General features: G+C 48.6%; 1 protein-coding gene across 1 annotated transcript in view; it reads left to right on the forward strand.

Annotated features, from left to right (window-relative positions):
• Positions 1-4,700: 4,700 nt before the first annotated feature.
• Positions 4,701-21,637, forward strand: part of CYRIA (CYFIP related Rac1 interactor A) — a 56,123-nt gene continuing 39,186 nt past the window's right edge. Inside the window, exon 1 of the mRNA XM_052649107.1 lies at positions 4,701-4,823. The gene's annotated coding sequence lies outside the window, so the exon portion shown is untranslated. The remainder of the gene's footprint in view (positions 4,824-21,637) is intronic.

Here is a 21,637-nt window from a genome sequence, read left to right on the forward strand (position 1 = left end):
CTGTAAAAGCAGCTGGAAGAACACCTATCTGTCCAGTGTGTCAGGGAGTCACCAGGTCTCCAGTGTTCAGTGACGCCTGATGCACTGTAGGAACCTGATGAGCAGGAGTCATCTTTATTATCCACATGCTTACCTGTTTGTCATTCTTCGCACTGACCAAGGCTCCTGCTGCTGTGGGAGAGAGCGTTCTGAGGTTCCCTGACTCAGGGTGTAGGCCCTGCCGCTGCTTAACTTGTGGCTGGAACAAGTAGGCTTCTGCCCTGCTCTGGATTCTGAGTCCCCTCGGCTTGGAGGGCAGGCAGGTGGTCTTCCACGCTCTCCAGTTCCCTCACCGTCTGTAGGTATCACCTTCTCTCTGTCCAGTGATTCCACTTTCAGAACCATTCAACAATGGCAGACACACAGACATCCTAAGCTATTTCTCAACCCCTCCCCTGAACGGGGGAGGTAGGGTGCCGGGGGGAACAGGAGGCAGGGAAAAGGTCCCAGGTCACTAGACTGGAGAAGGTGAGGAGATGCCCGTTCTCATTTCGGTTCTGTCATGTGAACCTGGAGAAGTCATTTTATGTCTCTGGGTTTTAGCTTCCCCATTTTTAACATGGGCTAATAACACCATGCTGTGTCCCTCTCTTAACACATTATTGATCCGGGAGTTTTTTGCAGAAACTGACGCCTGTGACCAGTGATTTGTAATGTAAGTGAATATCGGAACACTCCGGTCAATAACGTTTGGATAACAAAAGATGTATTAATACGTCTCTGGTCAAAAAGCTGTTAAAATGACTAAAGAAGACAAGATATTGACAAGAGAGGCTTCCCTGGCGGCTCAGGTGGTAAAGAAGCTGCCTGCAATGCAGGAGACACGGGTTTGATCCCTGGGTCAGGAAGATCCCCTGGAGGAGGGCATGGCAACCCACTCCAGTGTTCTTGCCTGGAGAATCCCATGGATAGAGGAGCCTGGTGGACCACAGGTCATGGGTTCGCAGAATCAGACACGACTGAGCAGGAGCACTCAGGTGCTGCCACAGCGCCGTCTACTGGTGGTCTCGGGTGGTGCTGGTTTCCTCCCTGGGGCAAAGGGACAGTGGCTGTGGCTCCGGTCATTCGTAACCATGGCAACAGGAGCAGACCCGTGCTGATGTGTGAGGTTGGGCTGCTGGTGGGGATCAGAGGCAGAAGTTGTCAGTGTCTTTCTTCACTTGACTCTGTGCTCCCTGACGGATCTCTGGCCTGTGGGTGACTCAGACAGGAAACCACCAGCCATCGCTTCAAAAAGCTTGGACTCCTCTCAAAGATACGCTTGCTTTTTATTGCTCTGTGTTTATTTGGATGGTGGGGGAGTAGTTTACAGAATCAAGGCCGGAACCCTGGAGCAGGCTTCTCCTTGGGAGGGTCTCCGTGATGGAATGGACAAGATGGAAGGAGGTGGGACCCTGTGAGGGCTGGGTGAGGATCCAAGCTAGCTAAATGCTGGTCTGTGGGCCAGAGCCAGTGATGACATAGATCTCTCCAGAAGCTTGGCCCCTACTCCAGGTTGGGCTGTACTTTTTTTTTTTCTTTTTTTTTTTTTAGCTTCTCTAGATGCACAACGGGTTTGGGGAACCACTGGAGTGGGTTGGACTGGTATCTAGGACTTTCCTTCGGGGGGCCTCTGTGTTCCCTGCCTGCCCTCTAGAACCCATTCAGATCCTGTAAAGTATTATTAGTATTGATATTACAGAGTGATCGGGTTATTAGTTTCCCTTTCTATTTGTGTGGTTGTTCAGCTTACCAGGTGACTGCCAGCCTTAGTGGTGCCCATTGGGAGTTGGGGGACTTTAGTTGTGTCTGTAATTAAGTAAAGTGAACAAAATGGTAGGAAAAGACTCTGGAAGTACTTAGAGTCATGGTCTGGAGGAGACCCAGCATTCTGCTGGCCTTGACTCTCTTAGTATTGTGATAGAAGAAAGTGGGATTCTTGCCGGACCCCACTGGGAGAGATCGAGGCCTAATCAAACATATGAAAATGGTTCTAATTTTGAGAGCATTTGAGCAGGACAGGGTGGGGACGGGATCACACCCCCTGACACTGATTGCCTCGAAAGTTCCCAGGTCCTTTTGTGGCACATCTGGCCTCAGCCACAACCAAGAGGTGAGAGAGGTGGTCTCCCCGGATTCTTCTTTAGAAAGCCACCTTCTCCAGGCCTACAGTCAGGTGCCCCGGGACACAGCACCCGTGGCGGGCACCCTTCTTCTTGGCCTGTGCTCTGCTGGGAATTCACGGGCACGACCCCAAATGTGGAGGAAACTAACTTCTCTCCCCGGCCCGTCCCCGATCCCCCCACTCCCCACCCCGCTACCACCATGACCTGGTTTCCCAAAATGCAGGGCTCAGAAATCCTTTTCTGATCAGGCAGGAGTTGCTGTGTTTTCTCTATCATTTCCTCCCCTTCCCCCACCACTTCCTGTTTTTTCTTCCCCTTTCTCCACCCCCACCATCTCTCCAGCCTGTCCCTTGTTGTCCAAGACCAGGAACAGAGGCTGGCCGTTAATAATCATGATTTCCTGACGGGCCCTCCGGCTGCTCGGGGCCAGGGCCAGCCCAGCGTCTCTGGGGCACGTGAGCCTTGGTTGGCAACACACAGGAAGCCAGGGCCCTTCGAGCCTCTTGTCTGCATGAGAATCTAACGAGAATAACCCTTCATGTCCTGACAGCATTAGCAGCTGCCAGAGAACTTTTGCCTGCCTTCAGGCTAACACACTGGAAAATAAGACAGCTCCTAGTGTTTTTTGGCCTAATAACTGTAGTCCAGTTTAGATGAACAAAATACGGATTTCAGAGTCAGAGATGGGTCTGTGCCTAATTCTGCACCAAATTTTCCTTATGACTCTGTAGGGCATTCTAGTTCTCTCCAACTCAGCTATAGGTCTAACCTTTTGGGGAAATGGAGCTCATGGTACCTTTAGGGGAAGTTTTTGAGGATAAATTAGGAAACTATATCTATAAGAGTCACATGATGTGAATGCTTTGCTTCATAAATGTGGGATCCCTTCTTTGGTTTTGATGTTTTGCATAGAGGAGTGGCTGTTCAAATGTACAGTGTTCAGAAAAATCACATAATAAAACAACAAGGTCCTACTGTGTAGCAGAGACATTACTTTGCTGACAAAAGTCTGTCTGGTCAAAGCTATGGTTTTTTCAGTAGTCATGTATGGATATGAAAGTTGGACTAAAAAGAAAGCTGAGCACCGAAGAACTGAGGCTTTTGAACTGTGGTGTTGGAGAAGACTCTTGAGAGTCCCTTAGACTGCAAGGAGATCCAACCAGTCTATCCTTAAGGAAGTCAGTCCTGAATATTCATTGGAAGGACTGATGTTGAAGCTGAAACTCCAATACTTTGGCCACCTGATGAGGAGAGCTGACTCATTGGAAAAGACCCTGATGCTGGGAGAGATTGATGGCAGGAGGAGAAGGGGATGACAGAGGATGAGATTGTTGGATGGCATCACCGACTCGATGGACATGAGTTTGAGCAAGCTCCGGGAGATGGTGATGGACTGGGAGGCCTGGTGTGCTACAGTTCTTGGGGTCACAAAGAGTCAGACATGACTGAGCAACTGAACTGAAGTGAACTGTGTAGCACAGGGATCTATGTTCAATATCCAGTAATAAACCATAAAGGATACACTCACATATATGTATATATGTGTAACTGAATCAGCTTCTCTGGTAGCTCAGTTGCAGGAGATGTGGGTTTGATCCCTGGGTCAGGAAAATCCCCTAGAGGAGGAAATGGCATCCATTCCAGTATTCTTGTCTGGGAAATCCCATGGACAGAGAAACCTGGCAGGCCACAGTCCATGGGGTTGCAAGAGTTGAACACAACTGAGTGACTAAACCACCACCATAACTGAATAACTTTGCTGTGAACCGGAAACCAGCACAATATTGTAAATCAATTACAGTTTAATTTTTTTAAAAAAAGGAAAATAACATAATGGATGATATTCATGGGAGGAGAGTCCATGTGTATTTCTGTGTTTTCCTGAAATACGTAGTGACAGATAGACAAAAAGAGAGAGACAGAGACAGATCAGCAGGCCTAGGGGCTGGATATACAGACAACTCTCATTAAAACAAGTCCACCCACCACTGTGCTCATGGGTGCCTCTCTTCCGTAACAGTATTTTTCTAATGGGAAACATGGAGAACCATCCCAATCACATGCCTGAGGTGGACTGTTTTACTCATTCCGCTCCCAGGGGGTAATACTACAAAAAACTACAAAAACAGCATTCTGGAAAAAGTGCCACCTCTCTTTTGGAAAATCTGTTTTAAAAAAGAAAAAGAAAAACAGAGAGTTCCATTCAGGGTCAGTGACCACTTGTTTGAGAAGTCAGATGGGTCATGTGGCTGCTTTTTAAAAATTTGCTTTAAAATTCCAGAGGCCAAAGAGTCAGAGACACGTTCTGATCTGGAGTCTTCTCCAAGTGGCAAGGAAAGAGGGAGGCGCTTTTCTTCTCTGAGCCTCAGTTTCCCCAACTACATGTGACAAGGTTGTTGCATTTCTTCCATCCCTGGTAATCGGTGATTCTGGGGCTCTCTCCACTCTGCATAAATGAATGTGTTATGGCCAGAGTAGAAGGGGAATGGCCTCTCCTTGTAACATGACTTGTGTTCCCTTTCTGCAGATTATCACTCACCAGGGACAGAGAAACAACAGGACTCTCAGGGGCCACAGCCCTGATCTGGGGAGCCAGACTTGTCTTGGCCAAACACCTGCTCATCTGGTTCATTCCGTCAGCCTGGATTGGTGACTCCGAGTCACGGGAGAGATCTCCAGGTAAGAAACAATTGTCTTTGCTTTTAGCCGACAGCATGGTGATGACCAGCATTTTTAGTGCAGAGAATCTGTGATATTCGGGCTTCCGGAATACCCAGAAGTCTCAAGGATGGTCCTTCTGCCAGATTTCTCATCTCTGATTGGAAGTCATGCTTCCTTACACCACATACATGTACAAGGAGAAAAAAGAAAAAAACAAGGATATAATGAAGAACTGATGTGTATTTCAAAGTAGCTGTCATTCTGAAGTGGTGAACTGTCCCCAGGTTCTATAACTGCATTTTGAGTGGGAGCATTTGCTACATGAGTCTTCTGAGTGTTTAGGCAAGAAAGAGAGGAGCTTGAAACATGGAGAGGGAGCAGCTCAGAGCTCTTGTTGTAGGTTTCTCTGTCCCTACAGAATGCATCTGAGGGTTTCTTTCTGCCCATCCTGGCCATCCAGAGTAAGACCAGCAAGGAGAGACGTAGCTGACCTGGCATGAATTTAAGTCTCATGCCAGAGGCCCGGCTGGTGTCTCTCTTGGTATAACATTTCGGGAGGTAAAACTAGCTGAATTTCAAGGTAAATTTGGCACCGCTGTGCACCACTACAGAGTACTGGTCCCCTTGACTCTTCCCTCATCGCCAGCACGGTGGTTTTTTTCTCTCCCACTGCCTCCCAGACAGTTTTGGATACTTTTCTTCTTACCTGGAAGGGGAGAGGGTCACACCTACTTGAACGTCTTCTTTGAACATGGGCCTGACACAAGCTGACATTCTTCCCAGGTGACTTAAGATCTGCTGATTTTGTCCGCTGGGACTGTGGGGTATCAGTGCGTCTCCTTTAAGCTGGCCCAGGGCACCCACACATCCAAGGTCAGCAGTCACGAAGGAGGTGACAATACGCCGTGATGACCTCACGCCCGTGGTTGCCGCTGTTACCTTCTGCTGTCTTCTCCTAAATCTCTTCTTTTTCACTTACATATTTTGATTTTTCCCTGAAAAGCAAAATCAGAAGCATTTCATAAAGCTTGACAGTACAGAAGGTAAGGCCAGGTGATTTCTCAGGTATTTTCCAGTTCTGAAGTCCTGGGGTTATTTTGTCCTAGACTCGTTCCTTATACCAGATTCTCATTCTTAGGGGAATTGATTTATCTTGTGCTCTTTGCCTTTCTTCCTCTTATGATTTCTTTCCCCCGAGGGGTCCCTGAATTGTAGCATAATTCAGGGGAAGGAGAAGAGCTTTTGAAATTAGACAGACTTGATTTCACATCTCAGTTCTGCTATTTATTGGTTGAGTGATTTTTGCTTAGGTCATCGTAAATTCCTGAGCTTGTTTCCCCACTGTAAGATGGGGACAGTCCCTGCTGTGTTGAAGGCTTGTACTTAGGCTCCAAGGAGACGATAATGCATTGGCGTGGGTTCTTGCTGATGGTAAACCCCCAAAAAATGTCAGCTACTTTCCCTGGTCAACCTTATTCAGAGGTATTTCAATACAGCTTTGAGCCCCCATTGGGCTCCCTTTCCTGTGGCCAAAACCCTAGGGACAGGTTAGTCTACACACACAAGTAAAGAAGAGAACTGTTAACAGCTCTCGATTTCAGCGTTCCTCTTCAGTAGCAGCCTTCCCTCTCCTAGCTTTGACAGACTGCCCTCTGCGGTTCAACCATTTGAAGGTTTGCTCTGTTACATTTCACCACCCTCCCAGCCTCTTGAGTACATCCTTTGTCCCATCAGATAGTAGCTGAAAACTAATTCATCACCAGCAGCTTTCCCACCTCAGACCAGCGTACTTCCAAGATCCAGACGAATGTCCTTACAGCTGGGATCAGCTGATTTGGGGGAGATTTCCTGGCCCCTCAGCGAGACAGTTAGGTTTGAAGCACGTGTTTGTCCAGGCCCACAGCATTGGTTTTTTTTCCTCAACTGTTAGCTCTTATGGGGCATTCATTTATCCAGCCATCCATGCATTCCACAAATATGAAAGGGGCATGTCTACACAGCAAGGGCATTCTTGGGGTTAGAGATCTGTACAAAACAAAGCAAAATTCCTGTTCCCTTTGAGCTTGCATTCTGATGGGATCAAGGGCGTGTCAGTAAATAAACAAGCATATATTATCCCAGGCAGTATTAAGTGTTATGGGAAAAATAAAGCAAAAAATAATGACCATATAAAGCCAATTCAGAGTGATAGCAGTGCCTGTATGCCTGCAGCCCCCAGCCTCCTGTTTTCAGCAGGATACCAGGGAAGCCCCCCTGACTAGGTGTCACTGGAGCAGGATCCAAACAAAGTTGGGGACAGAGGCTTGAAGGAAAGTGGGAACAAAGGCTGTGAAGTAGGGATGTGCTTGGGCTACAAGGAACTGCAAGTGGCCAATAGGATTGGAACAGAAGGAACGAGGGACAGAGGAAGGAGGTGAGGACAGGAGGCATAGGCAGGCAGTGCGGACCTTGTGAGCCACTGTGAAGACTTGGGCTTTTATGTTCTGGTTGACTTTTCCAGAGCCACCTCTACCCTTCCTCCTTCTTCCCCAGAATATCTCAAGGGCCTCATCCCTGAAACATCCTGCAATAGAAATAAAGATGGATATTCTTGCTCAATAGAGTACTCACCATTCATTCCCAAACCTGCATTGGGCACTCGATAGTGAGACTCTGGAGATAAATGAGACTTGGCTCCGTTCTAGGAGCCTGTGGCCAGGCACTCGTTCAAGGCTGCTTGCAGAATATGCATGGATAAATCAGTCCAAGTGAGCAGTTATCCAAATTTGGTTACTTTGGAAGCAATTTGCCAGAGTAGGAATTTTCTGCTGGTACCTCCTGCAAGTCGCTGGTACCAGTTCTCTTGGAATTCATTCACCTAGACTGTTGCCAAGCCTGGCCTTTTGGGTTGAGGGAGGACCAATCCATTCAGCAAACCTGTGAGTGCCTATTCTGTGTTGGTACCAGCGCTAGACACCTGGGGAAAAGATGCTGAGATCCAGTCCCTGCCCTCGGGTGGTTTATGGTTTTCCTGAGAAGCCTGCTAGTAATTATACAGCACACCACTTATCAGATGAGAGTGGGTGTGAGGGAGCCAAGAGATGGAGCATTTGAGGTAGTGAGCTCCCTGTTCCTGGGAGAATGTAAGCAGAATGAGGGGCATAGCTGAGGAAGCTTCCTAGGGACACACTATCTCCACTGTGTCCTGGAAGTGAGAGGAGTAGTCTGCCAGGTGAATAGCAGGGAGAGCGAGAAACTTCAGGGAAAGGTTGGGCATTTCCAGGCAGAAGAGAGGCGTATACAAGGGCTGCCTCTTGGAGGACCTGTGGCTGTGAAGGTGAGGTGAGTCTGAGCGAGAAAGACTCATTCAGAGACAGAAGGTGGGAGGACTAACCAGGGGCCTTGAATGTCAGGCCGAGAGGGTTGGGTGAATCCTGAGGACAGCTCAGAGCTGGTAACAGAACCTTAAGTGAAGATGGATGGACCTGATGAGGAAGTTTTACAAAACAAAGGGTCAACTTTTATTTGACTCCCTGTTCTGTAAAGTGCTGATTTTACGTCTGTTTCTTGTAATAGTATATGATCATACCTCAGCTGTAAAACAAATTCATACAGATCAACTGAGTGAGATGCTTGTGAGGGTGCCCAGCCTTTCCACCATGAGGTCCTTGGGGATGGTGAGTGCTGATGGCTCTGCACCTGCGTCTTGGTGCACAGATTCCTGGGAAATGGCTAGAACACGAGTCTTGTCTCTGATGGGAGAGAGTGGCTGGCAACAGGCCATGCTGTTCTAGTAGAAATAACGGAATTGAGATCTCGATCTGTTTTTTCCAGTCAGTAAGCAAGTGGTGATACCCATTTCTGAACCCTTGCTCTCTGATGAGCACTAAAATAAGAGTGTTCTCTTTAGAATCATTGTTGTCATTGTTGTTCAATCGCTCAGTTCTGTCCGACTCTTTCCGATCCCATGGACAACGGCACACCAGGCTTCCCTGTCCTTCATTGATTTCCGGAGCTTGCTCAAACTCATGTTTATTGAATCAGTGGTACCATCCAACCATCTCATCCTCTATCGACTCCTTCTCCTGCCTCCAGTCTTGCCCAGCAGGTGAATGGAATTGTACACATGCCTTAAACAGACAATACCTGAACCCTCACGATGCACTATGCTAGGCCTGGGAGCATGCAGACAAATCAAGCCCGGTCAGCCTCCCAAGTAATTCATAGCTCGTGACAAAGACAGAGGAACCCGCAGTAACAGGAGCAGATGGTGGGCAAGAGCCTCAGCATAGACAAAGTGATGTGGGTGCAGAGAGGGAGCCTGCCCTCTGCTCAGGCAAGTCAGGGAATTCTTCCAAGAGGGGCCATGTGAGCTAGGTTTTGAAGGATGAGTAGGAGTTGGGGGCTGGGAGAAAGTACAGAGCAGCACTCTTATAAATAAGGGTGAGCACTCAGTCCTCCGTGATGACGCTGGGGAGGAAGTAGCACAGATAATGCCTCAGCTCTGCTTTGCAGAAAAGCATTAGTGGCTACCTCCTCATCCTCCCACCTCATTCCCGACAGAGACTAAAAATAATCATTGACTAATTCGAGTTCATCCCTTCTCTGACTGCATGGAGCTTGTTAGTGATCAGAATTGGATAAAGGGGACCAAGAAAAGAAGTAGAAAGTAGGAGACAGGAGATTTTTGAAACTGTATCTGTCCTATGTTTCTCTTCGAAAAAAAAATAGATATAGATGTTATGTACATGCACATTCTCCTGTGTAGGTGGGTCTGATATATAAGAAAGTGCATGTATATACGTGTATGTGTACGCGTGCATAGTCCCTCAGTTGTGTCCAACTCCCTGCAGCCCCATGAACTGTAGCCTGCCAAGCTCCTCTGTCCAAGGAATTTTGCAGCAAGAACACGGGAGTGGGTTGCCATTTCCTACTCCAGGGGATCTCCCCAGCCCAGGGTTCAGACCTGCATCTCTTGGGTGCTACACTGGCAGGCAGAGTCTTTACCACCATGCCATCTGGGAAGCCAACATACAAGTATGCGCACACTCATATTAGATAGAATTTGTTTTAACTGAACACAGAGCCTGGTGCCCATGACCTTCAGGCATGCTTGCTGTCTGAAGATGGATGCGGGTGAGAATTGACCTTGCTGACGTGCACACATCCCCGATGTGCCAAGGTCACTGAGGGTCATAGTATTGTACGTTCAGAAGCACAGCCGGAGGGAGCCTGGATACTGGCCACGGCAGAGGAGCCCGCAGCTCAGGAAGCATCTCGCCCGAGGCCCACAACTACCAGCTGGTCAGGATTCAGGCCCTCTTCTGACTGCCTCTCCCACAGCCCCATGCTGTGTGTCACCCTGTCTATGAATAGGGGAAAGTGTGCACGTGCGCTCAGTCATGTCCGACTCTTTGTGACGCCATGGACTGTTGCCCACCAGGCTCCTCTGTCCGTGGGATTTCCCAGGCAAGAAATACTGGAGGGGGTTGGCATTTCCTGGATCTTTGAAACCCAGGGATCAAACCCATGTCTCCTGCATCTCCTGCATTGGCAAGAGAGTTCTTTACCACTGCGCCACCGGGGAAGCCTATAAATAGGGCTTCAGACTGCAGCAGAAATTCATCGTGGAGTCAGGGATACGTGTGCCCGGAAATCCTCTGTAGATCCCTCTGGTGCTGGCAACACACTATACCTTGCTGTGCAGGGGGAGGAAGAAGGAAGGAGGGAAGGAAGGAAGGGAGGGAGGGAGGGAGGAGGAGGAGTAGGGAGGAAGGGAAGGAGGGATAGGATGAAGGAAGACATCAGGGTGAACTTGGGTTCTAGTCCAGGCCTGGCATGGACATACCTTTGACCCTGGACACCCCTGCCCTCCTCCATCATCACTAGGAGGGTATTGGGCTTGATTGTCCAACTCCTGTTTCTGAACTTGTCCCCAAGCAGGGTCCTTGAATTCCCCGGTAGTCCCATAGGACCCCTGTGTAGGACTCGAATTCGCATCATCACCACCAGAAAGCTTCAGAAGGTGAGAAACGAGAGTCCCCACTTCCTCTTGGAGGGCCTCCCCCAGCCCTGGAACCAGAAGAGCCGAGCCAGTACGGAGTACACAGAGGGCTCAGCTGCACCCCGTCATCCCAGCCTTCGGCCAGGAGCCTCAGTGTAGCTGCTTCCATGTTCTGTACCCCGTTCCATCCCCCCATCCTCCTTGCAGCTCAGTCGTCCAGCCCGGAGAAGTTCAAGTTGCTGGGCTTGGCCCTGATGGTAAGCTTCCTTTCTTCCCCGGTCACTTGTAAGCTGCCAGCCCAGAAGTGCCAGGAGGGAGTCTGCAACTGACCTGGAAAGCAGGAAGGAAGCCAGGGGCAGGAGCAGGCTGCAAACTGGTGGACAGAGGGGTCCTGCGGAGTCGTCCATGTGGGCACAGCTTTGTCCATCAGCGCCGTGCGGGTTCCCCTTCCTGCCAGGCCACTCTCTCTGCCCTGACCCTGCTGCTAGCCAGGGTTCTGGGGCAATTTGTTGTTCAGTCGCTCAGTCATATCCAACTCTTTTCGACCCCATGGATTGCAGCACACAGGCTTTCTTGTGCTTCACCATTTCCTGGAATTTGCTCAAACGCATGTGCGTTGAGTCAATGATGCCATCCAACCATCTCATCCTCTGTCGTCCCCTCCTCCTCCTCCTGCCCTCAATCTTTCCTAGCATCAGGGTCTTTTCCAGGGAATTGGCTCTTCACATCAGGTGGCCGGCTCTTCGCATCAGGTGGCCAAAATATTGGAGCTTCAGCTTCAGCATCCGTCCTTCCAAATGAATATTCAGGGTTGATTTCCCTTAGGACTGACTGGTTTGATCTCCTTGCTAAAACCTCACTTCAATATTCAGTTCCGTTTCTGGGATGAGCTGTGTGTTCAATAATTTAATGGCTGTTTATTAGGCATCTCCTGCGTGCAGAACTTGTCCTGTGAAAAAGTGAAAATGAAAGTCACTCAGTCATGTCCGACTCTTTGTCATCCCATGGATTCTATAGCCTGCCAGGCTCCTCTGTCCATGGAATTCTCCAGGCAAGAATACTGGAGTGGGTTGTCATTCCCTTCTCCAAGGGATCTTCCCCACCCAGGAATTTAACTGTGGTCTCCTGCATTGCAGGCAGATTCTTGCAATGTCTGAGCCACCAGGAGAAATCCACTCCCCTCCACCCCCAAGCAGAACTTTTCCTAGATGATGGCATTTCAAAGCTAAGTTAGCAACACAATAAACACAGTGAGACGTCATGAGTGTGCGACACCTCCTTCTGTCCAATGGAACAAGTGAAGCCTCGTAGGAGACCAGAGGCTGGAGAGTTCCTTGAACCAAGTGGCTTCTCAGAGGAGCTGGGAGTCTGGAGAGGAGGGAGTAGCAAGGAGGAGATGAAGGCGGGAGCCTGGGCTGGGAGAGTGGAAAGTAGGCGGAGAGAAGGATGGAGGAGCTGACTAAGGATAAATAGGGAAGGGGCTACCGTGCTGAGTGGCAGGAACAGCTTAGAGGGTGGATTTCTTGTGGGTAGTTTTCTGGTGTGGCTATGGGTGGAAGCTCTGCTTTAAGCCCTTTGGGTGTGAAATACCTGCTCGCCAAGTGGAAATCCATTCACTATGCTCAGCTCCGATGTCAGGCGAGGAAGAGGGCTCAGGATGCCCCAATGAAGGGCCCCCCGGCTCTGGGCAGAGCAAGCACAAGCCCCTCTGTGTGCGGCTGGAGAGCCCGGGCTGGGCCTCCTCCTTGAACGGCCTGACAAAGACTTGCTTGTTTTCCCCTGACATCAGACCTCACCCTCAGGATTTCTCTGTTCTTCTGGGGCAAGATCTCACACAGTGATAATAGAGTGAAAGGGAAGGGAGTGAAGAATGTCTCAGGCGTCACCATGCCAACCGGCTCCCCAGGCAGAGGGTAGGAAGGGGGCGCCAGCCGTGTGCGCCCTGGGCATCTTTTGGGTCACACCTTGGCAAGGACGGCCCTGAGCTGCTGACAGCCTAGTTGGAGATGAACAGGAGCTGCTGGTGTTGGTTCCAAGAGAGGCTAGTGGCCTGGTCAGTGACAGACAAAATATTAGTGAGTCATGTTGACTAACTGCTGCATACAGTGGGTTGCTTGTTTTCTGTTGGTGTGTGTGTGTGTTTTATCTTAAGTAAGTGTTGCATTTAAACACCTGGTTTTCTCTTTGTTATTTAACGAAGATTTATTGAAAGAGCTCTGCCTTGGAAATTTCATAAAAGTTGTCTTTAGAGAGTTCTGTGAGATCACTCGATCTTGCTTCTGTCTGACCCTTTTTTCAGATGAGTAAACTGAGGCCAGGAGAATGGGAGGCATTGTGGAAAGTGGCAGCAGTAAAGATTGCATAGCCTTCTTGTCCCAGGCTCCAGGATGCAGACCCTGTGTGACAAGCCCTCAGCCTAAGACCTGGTCCGAGGTGAGGGATTACTGAATGCCATCCCTGCTTACTTTTTGTGCTGTGATTTGTGCCAGGCGGCGGGTGGTGGGGGCAGGAAGGGGGCTGTCAATAAATAAACTTACCCTTAAAACAAAGTGAATATGAAACTAGTACAAGGGGAACCCCTGGTTTCATTTATCTTACGACAGTCAATCCTAAAACAACCATTTACTTGTGATGTACAGGATGAAAGGGAGATTTGACACTGGAACTTCACATCTTTAATCCAGTGCATGCATGCACGCATGCTGTCCCTTCAGCTGTGTCCAACTGTGTGCGACCCCATGGACTGTAGCCCTCCAGGCGCCTCCATCCATGGGATTCCCCAGACAAGAATACTAGAGTGGCTTGCCATGCCCTCCTCCAGGGGATCTTCTCGACCTAGGGATTGAAGCTGTGTCTCTCATGTCTCCTACATTGGGAGATGGGTTCTTTACCACCTGGGTCAGATTCATGGCCAAGGCCACAGGCTAGTAAGTAAAAGGGGAGCCAGTGTCTCCACAGTCTCTTCAGTGTGTTTCCCACATTCCGCCCTCCACTCCACCAAATGACCTGGGATTACTTTGTTGAGCTGGCTTCTCAGCTGCTACTGCAGAGCAGCCCCTGACCTGGTGCTTGAGTTAACAATTTGCTGTCTTCAAGTGGAATTTAGGGATAGCCTAAACAATACTTGATCTGTCTGTGAGAGCTGGCAACCCTGGAGCACATGCAGGGCACAGCTTTTAAATTTAGTCATTTGTGGCCACAGACACCAGCCTGGGAACTCTGGCTGCAGGGTCAAGTTTAAACCAGGATAGCGCATGGTTGAGTCATCAAGAGCAGGGCGGGGCTAAAACAGAAATCTGGAGATAAACTTGGTGAGCTTGTTTGTTTGGTTTAATTGTGGTCTTGCTGGATCAGCCCAAACAGGGAACTTCCACAGTCCCTCTGCTAACTCCTCTGTGTATGTCGAGTTTCCTGCCGAAGCATCCTTTGTAAAAACAACACTCTACTTCTGCACACCTCCTGCCTCTGTTTATCCGTACAGGGTCGGGTAACCGATCGCTAACGGAGGATCTCCTGCTCTCCCGGTTTACGCTTCCAGAGATTTTTCCAGATCCGCAATATAATTCTAAGCGGATGTTGCATGAAAATGGGCCGTCAGAATTCATTCTGATCAGCTTGGATAGGATTTCAACCCTTCCTTCCTTCCTTTCTTCCCTTCTTTCTCTCTCTCTTTCCCTTTTGCAACTGGAGTCAAGTTGATTCAGCCACCAGACACGTTTCCCTGGGTGGAAAAGGTAATTTGAGAAATTTAGGGGAAAAGGCTGGGAAGGAGGATGCTTGCTAAGCCAAACGGGTGAATCTATTCATTTTTCTTTCCCACCAAATGTCACAGCTCCATTTCCAGCAAAGTAGTCAAGACCAGTGCTTTTGACATGACCGTGAACAGGAACGAAGTCAGTTAAAGTGTTCAGTGAGCACTGGGTGCCACAGCTGTGAGTGTGAGCCCGTTTTACCACCAAGAGGAACAACGTTTAGAATATATTCAGGGCATTGAAAGCGATCCCTCTGCTTTGTCCTTTTTGTGAAAAGGACAAACTTCTTTTGTGAAAAGTGTTAGTCTCTTAGCAGTGACTCTGCGACACCATGGACTGTAGCCTGCCAGGCTCCTCTGTCCACAAAATTCTCCAGGCAAGAATACTGGAGTAGATAGCCATTCCCTTCTCTAGGGGATCTTCTAAACCCAGGGATAGAACCTGAGTCTCATGTCTCCTGCATTGGCAGGCAGGTTCTTTACCATCTGAACCACCAGGGAAGCCTGACCCGCACTTTTAACGGGAGATGAGCACGCCTCTTAGTGGAGAAAGTACTTAACTGCAAGCTCTTACATTGGCCCAAAGAAAAGCTCTTGGTTGTGGCAGAAATACATAGATTTAGTATCTCTGAAAGCCAACTGCTTATCTACATTGGAAAGTTATCGTGACAGTTAAATGAGATTATTTGTGGACAGCGCTTAAAATGGCATTGAGTGCAGGACTGAGGGTCAGCAGCTGCTAATTCGGAGAAGGCGATGGCACCCCACTCCAGTACTCTTGCCTGGAAAACCCTAGGGATGGAGGAGCCTGGTAGGCTGCAGTCCATGGGGTCACAAAGAGTTGGATACGACTGAGCGACTTTCCTTTCACTTTTCACTTTCATGCATTGGAGAAGGAAAAGGCAACCCACTTCAATGTTCTTGCCTGGAGAATCCCAGGGACGGGGGAGGCTGGTGGGCTGTTGTCTATGGGGTCGCACAGAGTCGGACACGACTAAAGCAACTTAGTAGCAGCAGGAGCTGCTAATTAATCCTGTTTCTCTGAGAATGAGGATTTGGGAAGCAGGGGGCTGAGTGACAACATTTTGGGAGTCTTCAGGGCCCTCTGTGCCCACACTGATCCCTACCAGGAAAGATGAATGAAGAGTAGTGGCCAGGACTTACCTGGGACGGGACCCACTGCCAGCCCACCTGCTCCAAGGCCAAGAGCAGTGAGGACCACTTCAGAATGCAGGGCTTCTTGTCTTTCCAGAGCTTTCATTGCACAGAGCATCCCACAGTGCAATTCCACCCCCACTTAGTGAGGAGACACTATTCCTTTGCCACCTCTGTCCTTGACCTTGGACTTCTCCCAGCTCAGCTTCCCAGTGATGCTGAGACAGCTCCACAAGTCTCCTTTTGTGAAAGTGACTCACTGGCCAACTCCTCCTAGCTGCGGGAGGAGATGTCTTTTTCAGAAGTTAATTTGGGCATCACCGAGGCTGTATTTTGCTCTTCTGATGACTCAAGTTTTCTTTCTTTTAATTGACAGACCTAAGATGTGACCCCTAGGAGTCTGAATCCAGTTACATCTTTATTAGACTAGATGTGAATGTGGGGGGTACAATTTTCCTTCCCTCTCCCCTTCCTTCTTTCTTTTCTTCCTTCTTCCCTTTCTTCCTTTCATTCATTCCTCCTCCTCGCTCACATTTTCCTCCTCTCCCACTGGCCCTTCCTCTTTCCTTCCCTCTTGCTCTAAGGTGATGCCCAGCACTCCAGTGAGAGGTCCTTGGATAAAGACTTTGGCACCCACACATTCTTCTGTCCACTCACTTTTCCATGTATTCGGAAATATGCATTCCCCGAACGGCCTATTTTGTATTCAAACGTGAGTCAGTTCCGGTCCCTGTGTTGTATGGATTCATCCTTTAGGATGAGAGGCAGACAGGTGAACAAGAACGGTAAGACTGAGGTAAGGTGCTGGAAGAGGGCTCCCAGGGGGGCAGAGGAGCAGAGGGCAGGCCCCTGCCCCGGACAAGCCCCAGGCTGGCACCAGCAGTGGCACCGGCCCCTGGCTGGTGGTGGACATAAGTTTGCTTGGCAGAGAACCATCTTTGTAGCAGTTTTAAATGCCACCTAGGAAGACTGGTCCCACCACTTCATCATAACCCGAAGATGGATGTGCCAGCAGGTCTCAGGGCCAGGCCTCTGCACAGCTGTCACTCCAAAGGCCTCTCTTCTCTATCCACAGAGAATGTCATTTCAGCCACGGGGGACTTGGGGCTTCCCATCCTCCCAACCCCAGACCTCCGCAGCCACCAAAGGCCCACTGACAATTGAGTAAGCAACTGTCCTCCCACTCCACAGCCCCCTCCTGCAGGAAGCCCTCCCAGGTCCTTCCAGCCAGAGGAGTCCTTGCCCCTCTTCCACCCTCTTCCCGGATACCGGTCATCACTAGAACCTTCCAGCCTTTGTAGCCACCTCTCTGTATTTGGCTGCACTGGGTCTTCGTTGCACGCATGGGCTTCTCCTGTTGTGGAGCATGGGTTCCAGAATGCCCAGGCTCTCCAACTGCCTCACTGCATGTGGGATCTTGGCTTCTCAACCAGGGATTGAACGTGCACCCCCCGCATCGGAAGGTGAATTCTTAACCCCTGGACTGCCAGGGAAAGCCCTTGATAGCCACGTTTAAACATGGCTTCTCTCTGCTGCCAGGCCACTGCAGGGGCCGTGGCTCATGTAGCTCTGGTCTCTAAGAAGAGCAGATGTTTGCGCCTTTACTTCTCTGACTATGCGCCCACGTTCCTGTCCTCTGTTAAGGGCTGTGCTGGGTATGGAGGCTGGACCACTGATTAATACCTGCCTTCAGGAAGCTCAGGAGACACATAAGAATGTTATATTTAGATAGAAATATTTACAGGATACACGGAGTGTATATATTAGGACCAGAACAAGGAAGAGGTCAGGTGTAACTTGGGAGCTTGTGACAAAGGAGAAGAGGGATGTTGGATTGGGTGGAGGTGGGCATTGGCTGAATCAAGTCACATGTGAAGTGAAAAGTAGGTGGATAGATCACTCAGCAGAACCAACAGTTTTGCCAACTACCCAGAATCTTCAGTGTTGCTGGTAATTTCTAGACATGTTGAAAGAATTCATTACTTGTTTCAACTGCCATTTCCTGGGCAAACTAAGTAGATTTCCAAAGTCTCAGCAGTTAACAGCATCATTTCACCATCTCTTGGAATTTTTTTGAAAGTCAGCAGACATAGTTTTGGTGTTTTCAAATTATCCCCTACCTACTCCCTTCATGTTACAATTTTACTATTATCGTCATTGCAGTGAGACCTGATTTGGGCTTCAAGGGCTGGTAGGTCGTCAGTTGCTTCTGGAATTCCAAAGGAAAAAAGTTTGAATTAAAGATCACATTAGACCTTTGAATACACGTGATAGATGAAACCCAGCTGCCTAAGCATTACCTTATTAGGTACTTTGGGAGCCACTTTATCTATGTATGAAAATTAGTTGTTGTTTAGTCCCTAAGTCATGTACAAGACTCTTTTGTGACCCCAGGGACTGTAGCCCAGCAGACTCCTCTGTCCATGTGATTTCCCAGGCAATGATACTGGAGTGGGTTGCCATTTCCTTCTCCAGGGCATCTTCCCAACCCAGGGATCAAACTTGAGTCTCCTGCATTGGCAGGCGAATTCTTTACCACTGAGCTACTAGGGAAGGCCCTAGTTGTAGTTAGTGCATTTGCATACATCATGATGTTTGATGCTTCAGAAATATACAAAGACTTGAGAATAATTTCTCTTGGGTCATTTAGGCATTCTACCTGATTTCTGAATTACTGCTTTTTCTCAGAGGTAAACTCCAGAAGCACTCTCTGTCTGCAGCAGTGGCCAATTTCCGGATAGCATGTTGCATTCTCCAGTGTTGGGAAGCTGTCCCCACCATCCTTCCCAAATAGCTGGAAATCCAAAGGGCTCCATGGACCAAGACCAGGGAGGCTCTGTGGAAGAACAGTCAGCACACAGTTCTGTTTCTTAAATGGAAGTCTCATCCTGTTTCTAATTAACTTAGCTCCTGGTGTGACTTTAGGTTGCCTGAATACATTTTTAGAAATAGTTGGACATTCTCATTGCATTAAAACCTCAGGATGCCGGAGCAAGGAGTTTTCCAGGTCATCTAGCCAGTCCTAGAGGGCTATAGGCCATGAGGATGAGACTCAGAGCTAGAGCTGGGGGTTGGGGGCAGTGGGAAGGGGATGATGACCCTCCCTAGGGTCTCGTGGTGAACACGTGGCTGAAAAGAGATTAGGATGAGAGGCAGTGACTTCCTGTACTACTCCAGTGGGTGGGCTACCCACTCCAGTATTCTGGCCTGGAGAATTCCATGGACGGTATAATTCATGGGGTCACGGAGCATTGGACATGAATGAGTGCCTTTCACTTTCACAGTCACGGTAGCTCCCATGACCTTCAGGCCCTGGGTTACACAGGGACCGTCTAACCCACTCAAGCACCAAGCTGCATATCTTCCCAGGAGTGTCCTTGCTTCTGCTTTCTGGATTCAGAGTTCCTATGTAATCAGTCCTCAGCACATTCTCCTGTCTCTTCCTCTACTTTTCCCCCAAAACACAGTTTCTGTTTTAGAGGTTCATGCTGTTCCTCTCTGGGACCAGGCTCACTGACCACGCACTTTCCCATCCCCCGGAATGACTACTTCTCCCTTTCTGTTATCCAAATAAGAGTATCTGACCTAACGTACACACTCCTGGAGTTAAAATGGAAAATGACAAGGGCTTACTGCACAGCACAGGGAACTCTGCTCAATGTTAGGTGTGGCAGCCTGGACGGGAAGGGAGTTTGGGGGAGAATGGACACCTGCATATGTATGGCTGACTCCCTTCGCCGTTCATCTGTTGAGACTATCACAACACTGTTAGTTGGGTAGCTTTTCCCTTCTCCAGGGGATCTTCCCAACCCAGGGGTTGAACCCAGGTCTCCCACATTGCAGGTGGATTCTTTACCAGCTGAGCCACAAAGCCCAAGAATACAGGATTGGGTAGCCTCTGCCTTCTCCAGCAGATCTTCCTGACCCAGGAATCGAACCGGGATCTCCTACATTACAGGCAGATTCTTTACCAACTGAGCTATCAGGGAAGCCCTAATTGGGGTTCAAACACAAACTAAAAAGTTCAAAAAACAAACAAATGAAAAGACTGTCTGACCGAAATAACAGATGACCTGAGAGCCTCTCCTTCCATGAGTCTAGCAGAAGAAACGTATGTTCTATGGGAGAAGAAGCTCCAAGGGGTCATGGGAGTTGTGTTTCTGAACCGATGACTTCATTCATTCACTCTAGGTATGGAGTTCCTATTGTGTGTCAGGCCCTCGTCTAGGAGCCGGAGGGTATATATCAGCGGCGATAGCGACTAAAAAGAAAAATAAAAACAGTGAGTGGTGAGTCGGGTGAAGTATGATGTTGGAGAGGTTGGTTAGATTGAGCTCCACCGAAAAGTAAGCCCTGAACAGAGGCCTAAAGAAAAACCATGCAGACATATTGGGGGAAAGCATCCTAGGCCTAAAGATTAGCAAAGCTCCTCTGTCAGAAACTCATGTGATAAGTTCAAGAGTGAAAAGGGAAAAGGCCAGAAGCAGTGAGTAGCCAGCGATGGAATGAGGAATTGCAGGCAATGAGCTACCTTGTGGAAATGTCACCTCCGGCCTTGGTGACTATGATGAGAATTGTGTATTTTATTCTAAGTGAAGGGACTTTACTTAGAGGAGTGACATGATGAAACTTAAAAATATATATATTATTTTCAATTTTTTTAATGGGAGGATAATTGCTTTACAATATTGTATTAGCCTTTGTCGTACATCAACATGACTCAGCCACAAGTATACATTTGTCCCCTCCATCCTGAGCCCCCCTAGCAAACCCCCCGCCTCCCACCCCATCCCACCCTCTAGGTTTTTACAGACCACTGGGTAAAGCTCCCTTTATCACACAGCAAATTCCCACTTGCTATCTATTTTATGAGTGATTAGAAGCTGGGAAATCTTTTAAGAAGTGAGTATGATACTCCTGGCAAGAGATGGGATGGCTTGTGGTCTGGTCTAGGACTCTGATGACACCTTTATGTCCAAGAGATGTTCAGATTCAAGCTGTATCTTAAAAGGAAAGCTGATGGGATTTGTTAGCTTAGATACGGGGTGTAAGAGAAAGAAAAGTCAAGGATGACACAGATGTTTTTAGAATGAGTGTCTGAAGACATAGAAATGCCGTTTACTGAGAGAAAAAGGACTGGAGAGGGGGCAGATTCCTAGCGGAAAAATAACAACTTTAATTTTGGATGTGTGACATGTGAGGTGTCTGTTAGAAGTCAAGCAGTTAATCAGATAAATGAGTCTGGAGTTCAGGCAAGGGGATCAAGGTCAAGGTGACAGTTATAAATTTGGAAGTCATCAGCATACATCTTCTAACATAGTATTTTAAGCCATCGGATATTAAGAGTTGTGTCAGAAAGGGACATTCTTCATGGCCAGAAGGGCAGCACTAAGACCAGTGACTAAAACAAGAAAAATAATGACAGTAACCATCTAGTCAAGACTGTGGTTTCTCCAGTGGTCGTGTATGGATGTGAGAGTTGGACTGTGAAGAAAGCTGAGTGCTGAAGAATTGCTGCTTTTGAGCTGTGGTGCTGGAGAAGACTCTTGAGAGTCAATTGGACTGCAAGGAGATCCAACCAGTCCATTCTGAAGGAGATCAGCCCTGGGTGATCTTTGGAAGGAAGGATGCTAAAGATGAAACTCCAATACTCTGGCCACCTCATGCAAAGAGTTGACTCATTGGAAAAGACTCTGATGCTGGGAGGGATTGGGGACAGGAGGAAAAGGGGATGACAGAGGATGAGATGACTGGATGGCATCGCTGACTTGATGCACATGAATCTGAATGAACTCCGGGAGTTGGTGATGGACAGGGAGGCCTGGAGTGCTGCGATTCATAGGGTCTCAAAGAGTCGGACACGACTGAGTGACTGAACTGAACTGAACTGAATAGTATTATGCTCTCAGTCGCTTCAGTTGTGTCCGACTCTTTGAGACCCCA

The sequence above is a fragment of the Budorcas taxicolor genome, chromosome 11 (genome assembly GCF_023091745.1).
Source record: "Budorcas taxicolor isolate Tak-1 chromosome 11, Takin1.1, whole genome shotgun sequence".
NCBI lineage: Eukaryota > Metazoa > Chordata > Mammalia > Artiodactyla > Bovidae > Budorcas > Budorcas taxicolor.